The 21426-nt window shown below is 35.5% G+C and overlaps 1 protein-coding gene across 4 annotated transcripts in view; it reads left to right on the top strand.

Moving 5' to 3' along the window:
* Positions 1–21426, top strand: part of ATPCL (ATP-citrate synthase) — a 161551-nt gene that overhangs the window by 36543 nt on the left and 103582 nt on the right. Inside the window, exon 1 of one of the 4 annotated variants that reach the window (XM_069847883.1) lies at positions 807–964. The exons of the other annotated variants lie outside the window; for them this stretch is intronic. The gene's annotated coding sequence lies outside the window, so the exon portion shown is untranslated. Of the gene's footprint in view, positions 1–806; positions 965–21426 lie in introns of those variants that run through there. 4 annotated transcript variants of the gene reach the window in all.

Genomic DNA, 21426 nt, shown 5'->3' with positions numbered 1-21426 from the left:
CAAATTCAGCATTAAATTCTGAAAAATTTGATACCAAATTTAAATTTATAACTAATAAATTGAGTGAACTATGGCAGTTTGAATATTTGTTACGGAAATGAGGTATTTTGAGAAAATAAGCTTTAAAGTTTTACACTGTCCCATCAATATAATTTTACATAATTAAGAAACCTTTAAATCGATATGAAGTTGAATAGGACAAACTAAGCTATAATAATCGACTAAATACCGAATTCGATATTTTCGACCCTAACCATCCATTTTGCTTATACTGAAAATTTTACTTCTCCGACGAGAGGTCCCTTTTCGATTTCCGCCTCACATTTGTTGTTGGCGTGCATACTCAGGTTTTAATTATGACTTCTGAGATCCGCCTTATTTTTATTTTCTCATACTACAAAATAAATATATAGAAAATGTTATGTTTCAATGTATTGCAGAATTTTTCGGAAGAGTTTTTATTATGAATTTATGAAGTTTATCTTTTCACGTAGTTTTATTAACGAATTGAGCTAGGCCTAAATAGTGTCGAAATATGCCTCTCATACATAAGGCAATTTGCTTTTGTTGTGTATTTACTTATAAACGTAGTTACAGCGTGGGTTTGAGTGGTCATTAATTTCATCTTCACAATGATAGTGACTGAGTAGATACTATACTAAGTCACCTGCGAACTTCGAGAAAGGGAAACACTAGCATATCGACAGTCAGTCTGAAGGTTTGTGACGTCAAGGCGGTTAATTACGCACGCCACCATCACGCCATGTGCATGAATGGGAGCACCAGTTAACGTGTTGGCAGATTTGAGGCAATTGTCTTCCTGCTAATTCCTTGTGTTGGTGTTGTGCAGTTATTCACCTTGGAATCTGTGACATTTGAGTGTGGATAAATGGTTGTTCTGGTTGTGTGAAGTTTCATGCTTCATGGAGTCTGGGTCATGTCAGTCTTTTCATATTTCGCAATGGTAAGCTTGTGATTCGTCACTAAGACGTTTTGTATTTCGTTTCCCTTTTTCTGCAATTTTTGTGTAATTTTTATTTTATATACATTTGAATGCTTGATTTTAAAGATAATGTTCTTTAGTGATTTTCGTGTATATACACAGTTGTGGGTGATTATTATTACATTACCTTCGTCATTATATTTAACTACCCTTTTTTCGCTGCAAGCCATTTAACATACGTGAGGTGGAATGTGATGATAGTTAAGAATAAAAATTATGGTTTAACATGGGCAAGAAGCAGTCGGTAAATTTTACCTCTAGTTAATTTATTTTGTGATTATATCGATAATGTGTCAACCATGATATAGCCTGCATGTTCCAGCTTTTTTATCTTATGGTTTTGATTACTTTTATAAATACGTTACATTCGGCCGGAATCTCCAGTTTAATATCGAACATAATTATTTAATCACAGCTGTGAAATAAGTAAATATACAGTAATTACAGTTATTTATTATGTGTAAGTACCATTATTGTTCTGTTTCTTTGTAAGCATGTTTGAAATCAATGAGCTGATTCCGAAAAGAAAATATAGCTTCATTATCTAATCAATTTACATTTACACTCACACACACTTTTGTTATCTATTCGAACCCTTATTTAGGGCGGCTTTTTTTTTGTTAAAAAATCAATAAATGTTGGCATGTTTATAGATATTAATGGAATAATTGCTGTGAAATGAAAATGGGAAGGAAAACAGCAGTACTGTGAAAAAACTATCCCATAGAACTGTGGCGTCCACACCTGTGGAGTAACGGTCAGCGCGTCTGGCCGCGAAACCAGGTGGCCCGGGTTCGAATCCCGGTCGGGACAAGTTACCTGGGTGAGGTTTTTTCCGGGGTTTTCCTTCAACCCAATACGAGCAAATGTTGGGTAACTTTTAGTGCTGGACCCCGGACTCATTTCACCGGCATTATCACCTTCATTTCATTCAGACGCTAAATAATCTAGATGTTGATACAGCGTCGTAAAATAACCCAATAAAAAAAAAAAGAACTGTGGCCACGTGGAAATCAAGTGACTTTCAGAAATTCAAACCATTGTCTTTCCTTGTTGAAATTGTTTTTAGAATAATCTACTACGAATGCAATTATTCAATGTGACTTGTAGAAATCGGTTATTAAGATATTTAATTTTTCCCTACATAAATTACAAAGTGATAAATGAAGTATTTCTGGCAATGTGTCCCCCATACTCTTCATATCGGAGAAATTATTTTCATAATTTTGCTGTACCTCTAATCTAAAACGTCTTAAAATAGAAATTTCCAAAATTAGCAATGATAGTCGTTACTGATGCACAGCAGATACTTTTTCTTAAACATCTTCAGGCAAGAATTTTAGGCTTTTAGTTTGTAAAATTTGTAAGATTTAATGTAACACTAGGTATTAGAGAAGTAGAGAAAATTAAAAAGATTGTATTATATTAGTGTAAACACGAAAAAGTTCTTTTAATGTTAATCTCAAATTTATTCTCAGAATTATTTTCCACTTTTCATTACAGATAACTAGAGACCGGAATCTTAGCCGTTACTCTTTGGAGTTGAGTGAGTTCGGAGTTTGTGCAATGAGCTAAATGACTTGAAGAGTAAGCGTGTTGCTGTACGATGAAAACAGATTACTCCCACGTCAAGAACAACAAACACACACATAAAAGAATTATTTCAAGAGTAGGGCTGTGTTGTGTATTACAAAAGAATAAAGTCTTAGCTGTAAATTTTAATTTAAAATGTTACCGTTTCACAGCCACTACTCTTAATTAAAAGTTTAAGCCTATATTACAATAATATTTAATGTAAAATTTTATTTTAAAATGTTACTATACGCGGGAATTTTACTTGAAGCAAGTAAACAGGTTTGAAAATAAATCCCGAAAAGATGAAGTATATGATTATGTCTCGTGACCAGAATATAGTACGAAATGGAAATATAAAAATTGTAAATTTATCGTTTGAAAAGGTGGAAAAATTCAAATATCTTGGAGCAACAGTAACAAATATAAATCACACTCAGGAGGAAATTAAAAGCAGAATAAATATGGGAAATGCCTGAGCTGAAACATTTTATAAAACAGTTATTTTACCAGTTCTTAATGGTTGTGAAACATGAAATTTAGACTCTTACTTAGAGATAGGAACAGAGGCTAAGGGTATTTGATAATAAGGTGCTTAGAAAAATATCTGGGGCTAAGAGGGATGAAGTTACAGGAGAATGGAGAAAGTTATACAACGCAGAACTACATGTATTGCATTCTTCACCTGACATAATTAGGAATATTAAATCCAGACGTTTGAGTTTGGCAGGGTATATGTAGCACGTATGAGCCAAAGAGTTTGTAATACTTACTAGAGACACATACCCGTGAGTGGCAGGCAAGAAAAATGTCACACATTGAAATGGCTAGCATCCGCCATTAAAGGGAGTGTTTGCGGAGTGAAATTCGAAAACAGTACCATAATACATTGATGTAGCCTGGTGAGAGACACTGTTTTAAACATCTTTTACAAAGGATGAGTCGTGATGAAATAAACATGAATGCAGAGGAGCGCTGTATTTATTAAAGTATTATGATGATTCATCTTTGGCGATATTCTAAAAAATAAATTAAATCACCCATATACACTCGGGATTAAGTATGTGACATATTGAATAATGGCAATGTCAACATTAATTTTCAGTATTACTAGTATTGTTTTAAGGACACAATAATGGATATTTACTGTAATATTTAAAATGATCTATATTTCAGTCCTTTCATGCAAAGAAAGAGGAAGGTATATGGTGCTTTGAAAATATTTAGTTGTGAAATATGAGATTATAAAAATTCTGGAAACTGATTTAAAATATAATGAGAATAAATTTTATCATAAAACAATCTATTCATTGTGTAGTTAATGACCACCAGGTTTGAGGTCAGTACAGACTTTTTAATACAATTAGTAGCGCTAATAGTAGGCCTAGTAGTAGTGGTAACAGTAGGCCTAGTAGTAGTGATAATAATAACCTAGTAGTAGTGGTAATAATAGGCCTAGTACTAGTGGTAATAAGGCCTAGTACTAGTGGTAATAATAGGCCTAGTACTAGTGGTAATAATAGGCCTAGTAGTAGTGGTAATAATAGGCCTAGTACTAGTGGTAATAATAGGCCTAGTACTAGTGGTAATAATAGGCCTAGTACTAGTGGTAATAATAGGCCTAGTAGTAGTGGTAATAATAGGCCTAGTACTAGTGGTAATAATAGGCCTAGTACTAGTGGTAATAATAGGCCTAGTACTAGTGGTAATAATAGGCCTAGTACTAGTGGTAATAATAGGCCTAGTACTAGTGGTAATAATAGGCCTAGTAGTAGTGGTAATAATAGGCCTAGTAGTAGTGGTAATAATAGGCCTAGTAGTAGTGGTAATAGGAGGCCTAGTAGTAGTGGTAATAATAGGCCTAGTAGTAGTGGTAATAGTAGGCCTAGTAGTAGTGGTAATAATAGGCCTAGTAGTAGTGGTAATAATAGGCCTAGTAATAGAGATAATAATAGGCCTAGTAATAGTGATAATAATAGGCCTAGTAATAGTGATAATAATAGGCCTAGTAATAGTGGTAATAATAGGCCTAGTATCTTAGTAGTGGTAATAGTAGCCGTAGTAGTAGTGGTAATATAGTAGTATTAGTGGTAATAGTAGGAGTAGTAGTGGTAGTAGTAGGTCTAGTTTTTGTGGCAATAGTAGGCCTAGTAGTAGTAGTAGTAGTAGTAGTAGTAGTAGTAGTAGTAGTAGTAGTAGTAGTAGTAGTAGTAGTAGTAGTAGTTTTTGTAGTAATAGTAGGCCCAGTTTTGGTGAAATTAGTAGGCCTAGTAGTAGTGAGACCTAGTTAGTAGTAGTGGTAATAATAGGCCTAGGTAGGCCATCAGCTATATTTTCACTAATTTTTTTGCATTTAATACAACCAAAAACTAGAAGTACATACTGTACAAAACTGAATTCATTTATTGTGATACAAAACAGTTTCATACAGATATAGTCTGAGGATTTTCTTATGCACTCTGCTATTATAATCCACTGTAATGTGATGGCATCTAACCCTTACATACATTGTTGAAATCAACCTTATAAACCTGATTAATGTGTTTCTGGAAAAACTTTATCCAAGAAATATTCCGACATTCTGTAAACACATTCAAAGGAGGAACTGCATTTGGAACATTCTTCCAAATATTAAGATATGCATGCTCTCCTGAGCATCCTACAATAGTAGCTATGTTCGAACAAATATTTGCGGCGCAGTATTTCACCATTTTCTTATTACTTCCCTTCAAGTGTACTTATATTTTTTCGTACTCCTCAATAAGCATGAAATGCTAGCACTCCCGGCGAAGCATCAACTCCCTTTAATGGCGGCCGAACAGCGGTTCAATTTTGTAGGCGATACTAGCGCCGTTGGTGTCTCTAGTTATATATTACAAACTCTTTGGTATGAGCTAATCCAGAAATGTATGTAGAGTGCTAGTTGGGAGGCGGGAGGGAAAAGGACCTTTGGAGAAGCCGAGACGTAGATGGGAGGATATTAAAATGGATTTGAGGGAGGTGGGGTATGATGGTAGAGACTGGGTTAATCTTGCTCATGATAGGGACCAATTGCGGGCGTATTTGAGGCGGCAATGACCCTCCGGATTCTCTAAAACCTATTTGTAAGTATTGGATTTTTCATTTTATTTATTATAGCCATAGATCTTACATGAGCAATGAAGCTTTAAAATGTGGAACAAGTCAAAATTTTACAATATAACAGTTACATTTTTACAAGTTTTGCAATATTTTACCATTTTTTTTACAATATTTTGGCGAGATGTAGTGAGATGAGGTGAGGCTCGAGGATTCGCCAAAAGATTATCCGGCATTTGCCTTGTGGTTGGGGAAAATCTCGGGAAAAACCCAACCAGGTAATCAGACCAAAGGGGTCAAATGAAGTGAGGCCGAGGACTCGCCATAGATCATCCTGCTTCAGTCCCACGGCTGGGGAAAACCTGGAAGAAACCATTCAATGAGACCAAAGGGGGATCCAACCCAAGCCCGAACGCAGCTCCGGATCAGCAGCCCAGCGAATCTGCCGACTGACCTACATCGATGGCTCTACTAAAAATATACAATACATAGCCAATCAGATTATTAAATTTAAAAACGCAAACGATTATTCATCAGTTGAGCTATATGTATAATACAAAACAAATAAGTTAATTAAATTTATTGAGCTATATGTATAATACAAAACAAATAAGTTAATTAAATTTAAGGCATAGACAATTCAATCAGTTGTGATATACAGAAATTGATAATACATATCATGGAAACAACTTCAAATTACAAACACAAACAGTTCAGAGGCACTACTCTTAACATGTTTAAGCCTATACAGCATTACAATCATCTTTAATGTAAAATTTTAACTTAAAATGTTAGTGTTTCATAGATACCGCTCTTAATGTAATGTTTAAATCCATATTACAATAATCTTCGTTGTAAAATTTTAATTTAAAACACCAGTACTACTGTATGTAACACAGGTACTGCCCTGAATGAAATATTTAAGCCTATTTTACAATAATCTTTGCTGTAAAATTTAACTTGAAATACCGGCACTACTATAACACAGGCCTTATGTACAAATGTACTTTCCAACAATATTACCCTCAACGTTGTTGAAAGGAATGTTTGGCATGCACCATCATATCATACAAATCTCTGGTAAATTCGTCCTCTGGCATTGAATTACTAGTTGAAGATAGATCTTCAGACTGACTGATTTCTATGAATTTCATATGGTTTATATGTTTGGTTTTTTTTTTAATTACAGAGCTGCTGTAAATACCACCTTTTAGAACAGATTATGCCAATACGTAAATTACATACAATTATGTCACCACTTACATACTGTCTTTCGAATTCCTCTACCCACTTCTGTACTTTCGTGGACTTGTATTAGATACCTTTATTTCAACTAGTAATGCATAATATCATAAACATTACTAAACTGAAGTATACTGTACTTGTTAAGGGCCCTATTGTAGGGTGACTATTTAGTGCGCGTTACTTGTGTTATGAGCAGGGTGTCAACTGAAGGACACGTACCGTAATGTGTACCCCATGCACACTTACACTCATTCCAATGTTGTGGGAATAATAAAACGGTCTTTACAAATAACTTATGGGCCAGGTATAACCATCCGGGGTCCACCGCTGTGGATTAACGGTTAGACTGTCTGACCGTGAAACGAGGGAACCCGGGTTCAAATCCTTGTTGGGGCAAGTTAACTGATTGAGGTTTTTTCTGGGGTTTTCCCTCAACCCATTAAGAACAATTGCTGGGTAACTTTCAGCGCTGGACCCTGGACTCATTTTGTTAGCATTGTCTCCATCTCGCTCAGATGCTAGATAGGCATAGCAGTTGATAAATCGTCGTAAACTAATCAATTAAAAAAAGATTACTTCCATTTCACACGCTGTGACTTAGGTATCTGTAAGGACCATTAAAGTTATAGTTATGCGAGGGTCGTTCCGTAAGTAATGTCTCCTATTTATTTTCATGGAGACTACAACAGATACATAGAGCATAATAACACAGTTGGATAGAGCACGATTTCAGCTTCATGCATTTATTTTTCCAGATAGTCATCACCATTCATTATGCTTTTTTGCCATCGTTGAACAAGAACCTGTATGCTGCGCTCGTAAAAATCTGAACCCGCAGAGGCAAGTCACTTTCTTATAGTTGTGAAGACAGCATCCTTGTCTGGAAAATATCCACATAGTCTATGGTCGCGAAACTGGTATGGGGCGTAGCGTTAACGTGTTGCAAGAGAAAGGTTTTCTTCTCTGACTGACTCTGGAAATTCGGGCTTTCAGCTTAGCCAGAGTCTTCGTGTAACGTTCAGTTTTGACAGTTTCTCCAGGCTCCAGAGCATCCAAAAGAATCACAACCCGCCTATCCCAAAGGACTGTCATTTTCACCACTGTTGAAACGCACTCTCAATGTGTTTGTGTTCACTATGGTTTCCGTACACCTTCAGCAAGCGTGGATGGATGTCAGTGGGTGCATTTGTTCGGCAGTGAGGAATTCAATAACACATTTCGGTTTCTTACGCACCTCTATATTAGATATTTTGGTAGACTGCTCTGCTGTCGCTATTTGTTGCACGGCAACCAAATTAACAAGACATTAGCATGAAGGTTCAACCTTTACTACAGCACCACTAACATCCTGCTCAGAAGTTACAGGTCAACACAAAAATTTCGGAACGATCCTCGTAGATAAGTGGTTACAGATCAAGAATTTTATTTTCTCTCGAACCCATTCACTTTTGCTTCACGATCAGTGATGTACTTATAATTATGAACCTTCTGTTATTTGTAATTATCAAATTTAAATATCGATTTTTTCCAAATAGCAAAATAGTGTTAGAAACTACGTATTACAATAAGCGAATAGCTATTTCATGTTTTGATTGGTTTTATGAGTTTGAGTGTAGAAAATATGTTGTGTATAAGGCAGAAAACGAAGTTTACCTTGTAAATATACACTAACGTTGTATTTTGAATGATAGTACAAGAAATTAAATTACTGAGAATTATTCCATTTTTAACATGATAGAGGACTAAATTGTTACAAATTGTGTAAAACGTAAAGTATATGCCATCATCATGGCACCGATTTCTTTAACGGGTTATTTAATTTCAAGAGAAAAAAGTCTATAATTGCATAATAAAATTAGTTTATTTTGCTGTAACACTGTTGAAGTGTAAATTGCTGTACAGCCCACATGGCAGCTTACAGTTTCTTCAAAAGTGATGTTTCATTCCTGTCCTTATACTTACTTATGCGAAACTCTCTGATGTTTATAGGGACCTAATGTCTGTGAAAAAAAAAAAAAAGTTTTTTACTGCAAACATAATCTCTCTATCTTTCAAACTGCGGATTGTATAACAATTTTTTTGCTATGAAAACTTATTGAAAAATTAATTTTTTGTAGGAGAAAAATTAATTACTAACAGTATATCAATGAATTTTGTGACAGAGTTAGAAATATATGAAAGACTTCCTGTGCAAATATTACTTTTCATTTAAACAAATTGTGACACCTCGTTTACGCATTAAAATCCAGCTTTGTTTCTTTATTTTCATTAGAAAAAATTGCCAATTTATAAAATTCTCTTGAGTTTGAAATTCGCAGCAAATTAACCAGGGACCGCCACTGGCACTTACATCATAATATTGGGAGTTGTTAATGTTGGTCAGTCAGCTTATTCCCTCTATTTTAGCGTTCTTCCTTGAAAAAAAAAAAAGTGAAAATGAGTCGAAATTCAGGAGTGTGGACGTGAAGTGACATTATTAGGATGTGTAAGAATGACGTCACGTAATACCTATCTAATTCTGTCCCAAAATTCATTGATTTAAATATATCCATTCTGGAGTAATTAATTGCTTTCCTACAAAGAATGTAAGTTTTCATAACAGAAAAATTGTTACACAGGGTGGAAGTGAAATAACCCTTCAGCTTTGCTGAGCGAGTTGTTCATATTGAGTATAATAAAAAAACCTAATACCATATCTGTGGAAAGTTTATGGTTTTCGAAATAAAAAATTGTTTTTACGTAAAACTTTAACGTCGTCGTTGGGGATAATTACTATGCATAGGATCTTGATTTCTCTCAATACCAATAGAGAATGTAATAAAGAATTTTTTTCTTTTGTCGTATTTCGATAGAATGGACGTTTTTCGTGTAAGTTAAACAAAAAGGATTGGAAATTTGTTTCCTGACTAACAAAATTAAACGCGGCAACCCTGATCAGCTGTTCTCGCTCCATATTAGTTGGTAGTCAAGGTCGTCTTGTCCAAGTGCCATTCTACGCTTGGTTTCCGACCGGTTATTAAATATAGATAGTAAAGTGTTTGAAATTGTTGGTTGAAAATAGCAAACACCCTACGTATCAAAATATTGTAAGTAGTAAAGTAATTTTTTGTGAAAATGCCAATTAAGATATTGTAAATAGTAAAGTTAGTGTTTGTGAAAGTGCTAGTTAAAATAGTGTAAATGGTAAAGTTAGTGTTCATGGAAGTGCTAGTTAAAATTACTACGTTTTCATGGAGTATTCAGATCGATTTGAATACAGTTTCCTTATTGAATACGATGTTCCCGATCCCTATTTTCATGTAATTTTCAATACGTTTTGAAAACTATCTGAATACGGAGGCTGACGAATACGGGAGCTGAAGTTTCGAAAGTAGTTACGTTGTCATCGACATGTTAGCATGTTGGTCACTCTGTAGGCCATAGCTGTAATCACTAATGAGTTTTCTTAATAAGGCACATGAAAAGTCAATATTCTGGTTGTTAATGAAGAATGGTAATAATGGCTTTCAGGAAAATACAAAATATTATGTGTTATAACACGCCTTTTCAACATACGTAATTGAGCTCGCTGTTTGTAAAACAGCTGACACATCAAACAAATGACGATCGAACACGCGCTTAGCGTATTGAAAACTTAATATTCTGGCTGTTAATGAAGAATGGTAATAATGGCTTTCAGGAAAATACAAAATATTATGTGTTACAACACGCCTTTTCAGCATACGTAATTGAGCTCGCTGTTTGTAAAACAGTTGACACATCAAACAAATGACGATCGATAACGCGCTTAGCGCATTAAGATAGTTTTGAATACTATATGCGTTTTCATGCAAATTTGAATACGATCCGGACGATCCGATCCCACTTTTTAGATTTATCGACCTTGAGACTCAGATCGTTTTGAATCCCCGTTTTCATAGAATTTTCAATATGGTAATCATAGCTATCTGTCAGCTGGTCAGTGACACGCGCAGCGTAATTCCAACATTTTAGAAACGGGGTCGATAACGACTGACAAAATTGTTGACAGGGAACAGGAGATTTTAAATTTCGTCGAGAGGAACCCCGGTCGAAGCAGTCGCTTGATTTTGCAATAAATAGCCTTTTGTTTACATCTCATGTTAAATGAGTTCAGTACTTGTTCAGTACCTCTCCGTACGGACTCTTGGGCATTGCGATGTTGCCAGCGTGCTTAAACTTTCGATGCAATTATTCAATTAACCATACACTTAATCTCAAAAGGTATAATAGATTTTTTGTTTATTATCATGTAATCTATCCCTCCTTTCAATGCGGAGGGTTATATCGTTTTCACCCTATATAATCCACAGTTTGAAAGATAGAGAAATTGGGTTTGCAGTAAAAAAAAATCTTCATTTTTCACAGACATTTGGTCCCTTTATAAACATCAGGGAATTTTACATATATGTATAAGGACAGGAATGAAACATCTCCTTCGAAGAGGTTTCCTTAAACGTCTGGTAGAACCTGTAAGTGGAACCTGAAAGGCACATACGAGTAAAAAACCAAAGTAATGGATTTGAATCTCTTACAAAGCATGTTCGTCTGACATCTTAAGTGAGAGTTCAGCGTCGTACAGGTCTCGCATCACGGTAATCCCATCCACCAGTGTAGTTCAGGAGTGTTTGCTTTCTGATCCAGAGGTTCCCTCGGACGTGAGTTCGATTACTGGCTGATTACCTGAAGGGGCGAATGTCAGATAATCTCGCTATCACGAATACCATCGATGAAAATTAACGTAGTCGTTATATAACAGATTGAAGTAACAATAGTCCCTCCATGTTTCCAACTAGTGTTTTTTTTAAGTAACCGAAAAATGCGGAGGGTAAAATCTATAAAATATATGGAAAAATTCTAGTTAGATTTTGAGAATCAAAAGTAATTCTTAATTTTACTGAAAAAGTTTTCCCAGCACGTAGTTGAAGCTTTATATCCACCCAGAAACAGGATGAAGATATATTATGGCAAATACAAAGGAAGTGATATAACGCACATTAGATACTTAATTTTATATGTAGGCCTAATAAATACATGGATCCTTGCATGATTCACATACCTCACTTTGAAACAATTCGTTGAGACATCTTATAAATATAGAATACGTAAGTTTAGTGTATGGAAAAAATCTGAACTGTTTTGTCCTGTTTTAATACGCGTAACTACTAACGTAATAAAACTTTTCATTCTTGTGACATTTGCTGTTCACAAATCATCTTTAAAAACAACATCATATATTTTCAACACAATGCCTAAAGGAGATTATAATAATGGGTAATGCAAAATAACACAGAATTTTATATTTAAGTCTTTCGCGGTGAACAGTTTATTGTGCGTTTTTCAACATTTTTTTAATACGAAGTGTTCAGTATTTCGGAACTACTCCATTTTGAGAAGCATAATTTGTGAAACTTGTGCAGCAGAGTGACCGAACTTTCCAGTGTTATGAATGTGAATGAATGTAAAAACAGTAATTCCGAAACGTTAAATATTTTGTATTTCAACACAGATTGCTGAGACATTAAAAAAAATAACATTACAGTGCAATATTTGACTATTTATTCTGTAGTGAAGTGCAATGTAAGTTGCAAAAATGTTAGGATTATCGTTGTCACAGAACTTTATTTGTTCACAATACATAAAATATCAAAACCCGTATTTGTGAACAGCTTTCAACAGTTTTTTTTACATAGAATTCTTAGGATTAGTATATTCGCTAAAGGATAGTCCATACTTTCCTAGTTCCATAATTGCTTTAGGTGTTAGATAGAATTATGAGATGTCTTGATTAAAGTCAAGACCTTGTGCAATATTTCACTTCTGAAAACATGCTCGGAAATAATTTCGATTAGACTGACGAAAACTTAATAGCACTGAAGTGATAAAAACAAAAGGAAACGGGTAAATATACTGTACTGTACATCTTAAAAAATGCTCCAATTTGATACGATTTATTTAGGAAAGTATGTAGTTAGTCTCAATATAATAGCTAATTTTATTTATCTAGTTTATTAAGCGTAATATGCGTATGCACTGGTTGTTGTTGGAAAAATGTCATTGTTAGAATATGGCGCTATCGAAACCTTAGAGAGCGTTTTGTGTCCTGAATTTCGCAGCTCATCGTTTTGTCGTAACTGCAAAAATAAGACAGTTCATTTTTCAACAAGATGCTGCACCACCTCAGTTACCACTGTCATGTACTTGAGTACCTCAGCGAGCATTGGATTGGCCGTTGTAATGCCGAAGACCAAAACTTGACGAGGAGGCCTCACCTGAAGGCCTCGCCTGATCTAAGGCTTCCTGTTATTATTTCGTAGGGGTATGTAAAGGACAGTGTTTATGTTCCTCCTTTGACCAATAACTTACAGAAGCTACGGCGTCGCATCACAGCTGCAGTGCTATAGATGGTGACATGCATAGAGAGAGTGTGAGGGAATTTGAATTACAAGTTATAGATACGTGAACCCCTGGTCACACGGCACGCATCTAGGAGATATTCCTGTGTAGCGTAGACTCTTCCCTTCAGGTAAACACAGAGGAAAACGTTTGATGATGTCAAGTCCGGTGATATTGGTGGCCTCAAGCTTCTGACATTAAGTTGCCTTCTTGGCAGCGCTCTGATACATCGAGTACGAGTACCCGGTCTCCTGCGACAGATGCCTTAATGACTTGCGGGGTGACTTCTGCAGTCGCTCCCGAATGTTCACAGCAATCGCCGGAAGTGTAGACGAACGATGCTTGCCGGTTTCACTCACAAAATGTCCAGTTGTTTCCAACTAGCGTACCAACGCCAGTATTGTGTTCCTGTCTGGACGATCGCGAACACCAAATTCCCTCTGGTATACCCTGGTATATACGTCACTATGACCGAGTTCGTTATCCAGTAGTTTTTGACAAGAAATAATCGTTGCTGTAGTGTGTACTGCATCTTGAATGACAATAATAAAGAATGGCGCGTGAAAGTGTGAAACGACAATGAACAAGCTGCAAGTTCCAACTCCAAGAACTACCGCGTTGCAAAACAGCTTTGCTGCGCCATCTCGTCTTACACACCAAAAGCTCCCCCGTGACATGAATGAAACTTCAAGAACTCCCGCGTAATTTGAAATGTAAATGAAACATTTCGATATATTCCTGTTCATATGAATGAATAAAGAAAATAATGAATTTTATATGAATCACTCTGTAGACGACCCCGTTTACCGGGAATGGTCCCCGAATTTTGCTTTTTGTCCCCGGGCAAAAGTCGTCCCCGGATTTAATAATTCCTCCTCCCCAATATTTCCGGATTTTCAGTGTTGATTATTATAGTTTTATGTAAATACTGTTGAATATCTCATTGTCTGTTGAATTCATTCACAAGATAACTGAAATGAATACTGCTGAGACCTACAAAGAGAAAGATTTGACGAGACAATCCATTATTTTCCTTTAAATGTAGGTCTACTTGACCTAATGAATATGATTTGACAAAATTTCTTACTTGAAGAAATGTGATTTCAGACAAAATAACAAAAGTGGAATGAAGAAAATTTTACTCACTCTTTACTGAAAATCGAGTAAAATTTTAAAATTTTTCTCTGAGAAAATGATTCCCTGTGCACAACTACAGAATTTGATTAAACTATATCTGTGTTTTCTGTAAGTAATGATTTCCATGTATTGTGGGTCCCTATCACCACGGCATGGCGCGTCCTCAGGTTGCGGATAGAGGAGACTGCCTCCAGATATGGAGGGTAGCTGCGAATATATTGAATAAGCAGTCGTGGACAGCCGATAAGGGGTGGTCCTCCAGCTTGGGGGTTGGGCGAAGGGCTAACAACCCATCACCTTAAAAAACAGCTTGTTACGAAACGTAACAATAAGCCTCGGAATAGGACTGATTCTCCGGCATATAAAAATTGGAGATTTATCCTTCGAAGAGGTGGAAAAATTCAAATATCTTGGAGCAACAGTAACAAAATATAAATGATATTCGGGAGGAAATTAAACGCAGAATAAATATGGGAAATGCCTGTTATTATTCGGTTGAGAAGCTTTTGTCATCTAGTCTGCTGTCAAAAAAATCTGAAAGTTGGAATTTATAAAACAGTTATATTACCTGTTGTTCTGTATGGCTGTGAAACTTGGACTCTCACTTTGAGAGAGGAACAGAGGTTAAGGGTATTTGAGAATAAGGTTCTTAGGAAAATATTTGTGGCTAAGAGGGATGAGGTTATAGGAGAATGGAGAAAGTTACACAACGCAGAGCTGCACCCATTGTATTCTTCACCTGACATAATTAGGAACATTAAATCCAGACGTTTGAGATGGGCAGGGTATGTAGCACGTATGGGCGAATCCAGAAATGCATATAGAGTGTTAGTTGGGAGGCCGGAGGGAAAAATACCTTTGGGGAAGCCGAGACGTAGATGGGAAGATAATATTAAAATGGATTTGTGGGAGGTGGGATATGATGGTAGAGACTGGATTAATCTTGCTCAGAATAGGGACCAATGGCGGGCTTATGTGAGGGCGGCAATGAACCCCCGGGTTCCTTAAAAGCCAGTAAGTAAGTAAGGATTTAGTGGAGAGGGTTTTTTTCTTCCTCTCAATTAACAAGATGTAGATATCCCAAAAATCGAGGAGGAGTTTAGAAACTGTTGAAGCCATGCTTGCTATCTTAACCAATTTCAGCAGGACCTGTCAGGAGCAAAATTGGGATTTAGAGAAGAGTGCTTAAAAAATTCACATTCTGAAAAATACCAGTAGTTTAGTAGTTGTTAAGCAGAATGAATATAATGAATATTTTAGTGTGTAAATGGAATGAATATTTTAATTCTCTAGAGTGTGTAAAAACAATATAGACCTAAGTGAACGGCAAATTAAGGGAAAAAAGTAGTATTTTCATATATCCATACCCTTCCCTGGAAATTGTAAAAAAAAAAAAAAATGGTAACCATATTCTAGAAGATTTTAGTTAATACTACTATAAAACGCAAATATGTAATCAGTGAAACAGCTTATGAACCAGAGTATTCCACAACAGTAGCTATGAAAGCTTGAATTCTGCCTTCTGTAATCATTCACGGTTCGAATCTCTGAAACTCCTGACGCAAAACTAAATGATAGTTACAGAAGAGTTGAATGTAAGATATTACAACAAGCACTATATTTCGACATGGTCCAACTCCATGCGGGTTGTCATTGATCTCGTGTGTCGTAGACTATTTAGTATTTCATAGTGTGAATTCAACGTTTTTCATGGTCTACCTAAGTTGTGACGTTCTCTTGGTAGTATCGCTGGAAGTAGCATACTCAATATTAAAATAAATGAAAAAATTGTTAAAACTTCACGCTGTCTGTTCTTTATAGGTACCTTCTTATTATGTCCGTTATTTATTCCGAATAAAATAAAAAAAATAATTTGAGTAATTGGAGATCACTTACGTATTAAGAACTAATATGAGAAGAGAAAATGACTCGATATACACTATAGAATGAAAAATGTGACAATAAGAAGCGTTGGAAAGCCGAAAGAAAATAAATAGCCTAATTAACATACAGATTTACTGCACATGTTTAACATAAAATTATCGCACGAAAACTAAAACTCGTAATATTCACATGACGATGTCAGTGGACGTTATACACATCCTTGATTCCGCCTGTGAAACCATGAAGTATCTTCTCATGTCTGGACTGATGTTTGGGCTGCTTACGTAAGCTAAAATGAACAGCTTAAATCAGACACCTTGTACAGTAATTTAGAATGAAAGATCGTACATACACGTGGTCTTATGTGGAAATAGAAATAATATCCCATGTGAATTTGTTTATCATTCACGACTACGAATTCCTTTCACAATAATTTATGTCTGTCATTGCATAATTGAGTATTGTGTATTGCCTTCCGGGAGGTAAAGTGCGAACACTGTATGTTGACGTGTAAGGTCAAAATAATTTTACATTATATTCTCGTACTGTTAATACAAATTTATTTCTGTTAGACCATTAAAATTGTGGTAGTCTGTTATTTACTAGAAGTGCGATTTTAATTACAAAATAGACATTTTGGGGAGAAAAGGGAGAATATTACATATAGAAGAGTTCTTGAACTATACTTCGTTCCATAATGTCTGACGGAAAAAGTAAACATTGCCGAAAGAGGAAGAGAGAAGTATAATTGCTATTCAACCAATGGCAGAGGTCTCATTCCACGCTTGTCTTGAAGTTGGGTGGCGTTAGAACACTTCAGACTGCCAAGATTCAAGATAAGCTTGAAATGATACCTCTGCCATTGGTTGAATAGCAATTAAACTGCTCTCCCCCTCTGCCGGCAATGTTTACATCTATTTCCCATCACACATTATGGATCGAAGTATAGTAACATTCTTAGCGAAAGTACTCTTATTGTGATTCTTTCCGGTAATAAAACGTAATACGACGTCGTACTCACCTCTCACATTTTGTGGTTCAGGAAGGCACTAGCTTCTGTCTTTGAAGCACCTTCATGTCAACAGTGATTTGTCGCTGGTAAGTTTACAAGAAATGCCTATCAGAGCAATTTGATGACATTGTAGTGGTTGTGGTTTTTATCAGGTTCAAATGTTGATAACTGCAGGTATACACTTAAATTTTAAAATTATGAACGTATAGTTTAACCACATTGTAAGCCCTTAAATTTTTCCGAAGAATAATTTAAAAATGAACATTTTATATAAATTTTTGGACAGACTGACTGTTGCTGTGTATAAATAAATAGTGTATTATGTTGTAATTTATATTAAAATTGTAGACGCACAGGTCCAGATCATCTTCCCATATTTGATAAAATTACGAGTACATGAGATCATTATATCGGCACCACCACCACCACCACCACCACCACCACCACCATCATCATCATCATCATCATCATCATCATCATCATCATCATCATCATCATCATCATCATCATCATCATCATCATCATCTCTGTCCCTGGCTCTCCTAGTGGAACAAGGTGTTTCAGCAAAAATGCTAATAATGCACTTTTATTTGAGGATGGTTTTCAGTTTTTACTACGATTTTCTACCTTCTACAGTTTCATCTTCTACATTTCCATTCCTTGTTTCTTGTTGCCATTTGTGTCCCATCGTAAGGCACCTTTGTAGATTAAGTCTCTTAGTGAAAAGCCGCTTTAAATTATACATACGAGTCGTGAATATGATTCCTTCTAGTTATTCTAGATAATGAAATATGATTCCTTCGAGTTATTCTAGGCAATTATGGAATATGATTTCTTCTAGTTATCCTAGATAATTATGGAATATGATTCCTTCTAGTTATCCTAGACAATTATGGAATATGATTCCTTCGAGTTATCCTAGATAATTATGGAATATGATTCTTTCTAGTTATCCTAGACAATTCGACCCTCCCAAGTACTAACATTGTAACTCATTTTTTACATTTTTCAGGAAATGAAAATAAAGTTTTAAAATTATCGTGTAAATTAATGTATACAAAAATGTAGAATAACAATAAGATTTTCCATACAATTGGGAAGGTTTAGAGCTATACAATGATAGTATTGGGAGAAAAAGAAACAATTTAAGACCATATAAACTAGGACAACTCAAAACCATAAAAAATTGAGTTACAATGTTAGTACTTCGGAGGATCGAATTATAGAATATGATTACTTCTAGTTAACCTAGACAATTATGGAATATGATTCCTTCTAGTTATCCTAGACAGTTATGGAATATGATTTCTTCGAGTTATCCTAGACAGTTATGGAATATGATTCCATCGAGTTATCCTAGATAATTATGAAATATGATTTTTCATGTGCTCCTAATCTCCTCTCCGACAGAGTACTTACAAAACGTCTTCCCCGGTGGTCTAGTGGTTACAATGCTGGCCACTGGATCCAAGATTCGCGGGTTCGAACCCTGCCGAGGACGATGAGTTTTAAAGGACGATAAAATTCTTAGTACGACTTCCTCCGGGAGGGAAGGAAAGGGAGGCCCGTGTCGTAGGTTTACGGCATGTTATAGAATTCTGTCTCTGATAGAGGGCTTCATGTTAAATGTCGGCCGTTTCTCACTCATGTCGAATTTCAACCTCGGAAGTAGAAAGCTTCGTTAAATAAAATACTAATATTGCTCAGAAGGATCCATTTACAACATAAGAGTGCGAGATTCGGAATAGGCCTATTTGCAATAAACTTATGATACAATTAACATGTACAGAGTTTTTATTTGGAAAATAAATTTCCATTTAAAAATGATCTGCTTAATGCTGATCGCCTTAAGGGTGACTCGCCTTATGCGGGAGAAAGTGATCTAAGTGCCGATAACTTAATGAATCGATGTGCTCCGCATGTGCTCTCAAGTTATAAATGGATTTCTGTATTACGTTCTCAGAAAACAATTAATGAAAGGTATGTAAACTTCTAATTGTTTCATTGGTCACTTTCCGAGTTTCACTTCCAATTGATGACCGCTTTAACATCTACGCTGAAAATTTGTCATTAGGTGTAAGTTACATATCACAAACTTTCTAGCGAGATAAAAATTTAACAAAGAAAACTTTAGTTTCTCCCATGCTATTTACATGATTTGCATTGAAGTCTTTCTTGTCTGATAGAGCGTTGATATGATACTGAAGTTTTTGTATCTCTCCAATTTCGTTCCTACAAATTTGACATATCGTCTGTAAAAGTGACCAAGTCCAAAATGGAAAATTGTTGGAAAAAGCCATTTAAAGGTTTAATGATCCATTCAGAGATAACTGTACTTCTGTAGATGTTAGTAGTTAGTTATTTTGAAAGTAAATGTGCTATAATTATTAGTTTTTAATATAACATTATGTTTTAAATTTTCATAATGCTTGGAAGCCTTCAATGTGACTTGGTAATTTTACCAAGAAACCGACGATATCAGTTGGATGCAAAAGTACTAGTCTGTTAATTTGTACTGTATTTATTTATTTTCAGAGCCGAGATTAGATAGTCGCTAAAAGTACCAGTGTTCTTGCGTAAAATATTCAAAATATAATTGTATGTAATTTAAAAAAAAATAGACGAAGTTGTTTCTGTGCCTGTACAGTTGTATTCATCATAAAGTTATTCTGTCATATGTCAGTACCGGTAGGCCTACATATTTATTTAATGACATTTGTAAACTACAGTGACTATTTTATATTCACGTTGTGTGTACACTAAACGTTAACATGTATCGCGTGTTGCAAGCCTATTGACTGAATTAACACAACAAACATAAAACATAGTCAGTGTCCTTGGGAAGAAGATAAATCTATAATAAATGCCTAACGACCCGGGATGGGAATCTGTTCCGGTTCTGCTGAATTGTTAACTACAAGCGTAGATTTAGAATTAGAGTCTCGAGTAAATTGACTATAAACGTAACGTAGTAGTAGACGACACAAACTATCTGCAGACAATTTGGCTACAAAATTAATATCAATAAAAAATGCTATGATGGCAAAGTAATGGTGCTTTGAAAGGTAAATTGTGAAAAGTTGTAAATTGAATTATCTTCACACCTGGTCAAATATTTGTACAGTAATAGGTAATTTATGGAAGAAATTTGGGAGAGAAATAATCCGATATTGAATTGTCAGTTAATTGGATAATTTCTGGAAAAGAATTTTTTTTCTAACTATGATGCAGCAGAATATACAGAGTGGGCGGAAAGTAACTTTTTACTGGAAATCGTTAATAAATGTTTTGTATATATATTAATGTAGTGTCATGGAACTTATAGGATGTTTTCTTTACAGTGGTAGAAAGTGACCCATAATGTCGCATCGAGGACACTGCAGAAAAGAACTCCAGGTCAGAGGAAAATGTACGATTGGTACGGGATGTGTTCACCAGAAATCTCCAGAAGCTCCACCAGACGGTCACTGTCTTGCGCCGATAGTTATTGACAGTAATGCGGCTTCCACGGACGAATATTTCATTCCGCCTTTAAAACATTTCGGATCGTGTAGCGCAGACGTGTCGAAAATGCCATTGTGCGCCGAGCCACTGTGTAAGCTGCAACGTGCATAGCACCTATGGAGGGAGGCGGACACCCGAAGGGGAAATAGAACAACTGTCTGACTTATTAACGGATTTTCATTTTTCTTACGTCAAGCACTTAAATAAAATTATATACAGTACAAGGCTACAAATTAATGTTTAGTACGTGTAACGAAGAAAGAAATGAACAAGGAAACATAGGACACATTATCACAACCTGAAATTGTCTTCAGAATGTCTCTGCGACAGAGTTTCAAAATCAGGAATTATGTCACTTACTGCCAGTCGTAGTTGATCACGAAGTCATGATCTAAATTTGATTTTTACTATTTTCATTGTTGAAAATAATTTTTCACAAACGTAAGTTGTAGCGAACATGGCTTCAACAAAGTAAGCGAAAGAACGAAGCTTCAAATATTTATTTTTTGCCAAAGATTTGAAAAGTTCAACATTTGTCAAGTCCTTACATCTAGCTTTCATTTAACATCACATAGTA

This window comes from Periplaneta americana, chromosome 15 (assembly GCF_040183065.1).
Source record: "Periplaneta americana isolate PAMFEO1 chromosome 15, P.americana_PAMFEO1_priV1, whole genome shotgun sequence".
Lineage (NCBI taxonomy): Eukaryota > Metazoa > Arthropoda > Insecta > Blattodea > Blattidae > Periplaneta > Periplaneta americana.
Note: the sequence above shows the minus strand (reverse complement) of the source record. Positions and strands in the feature narration are given on the sequence as shown.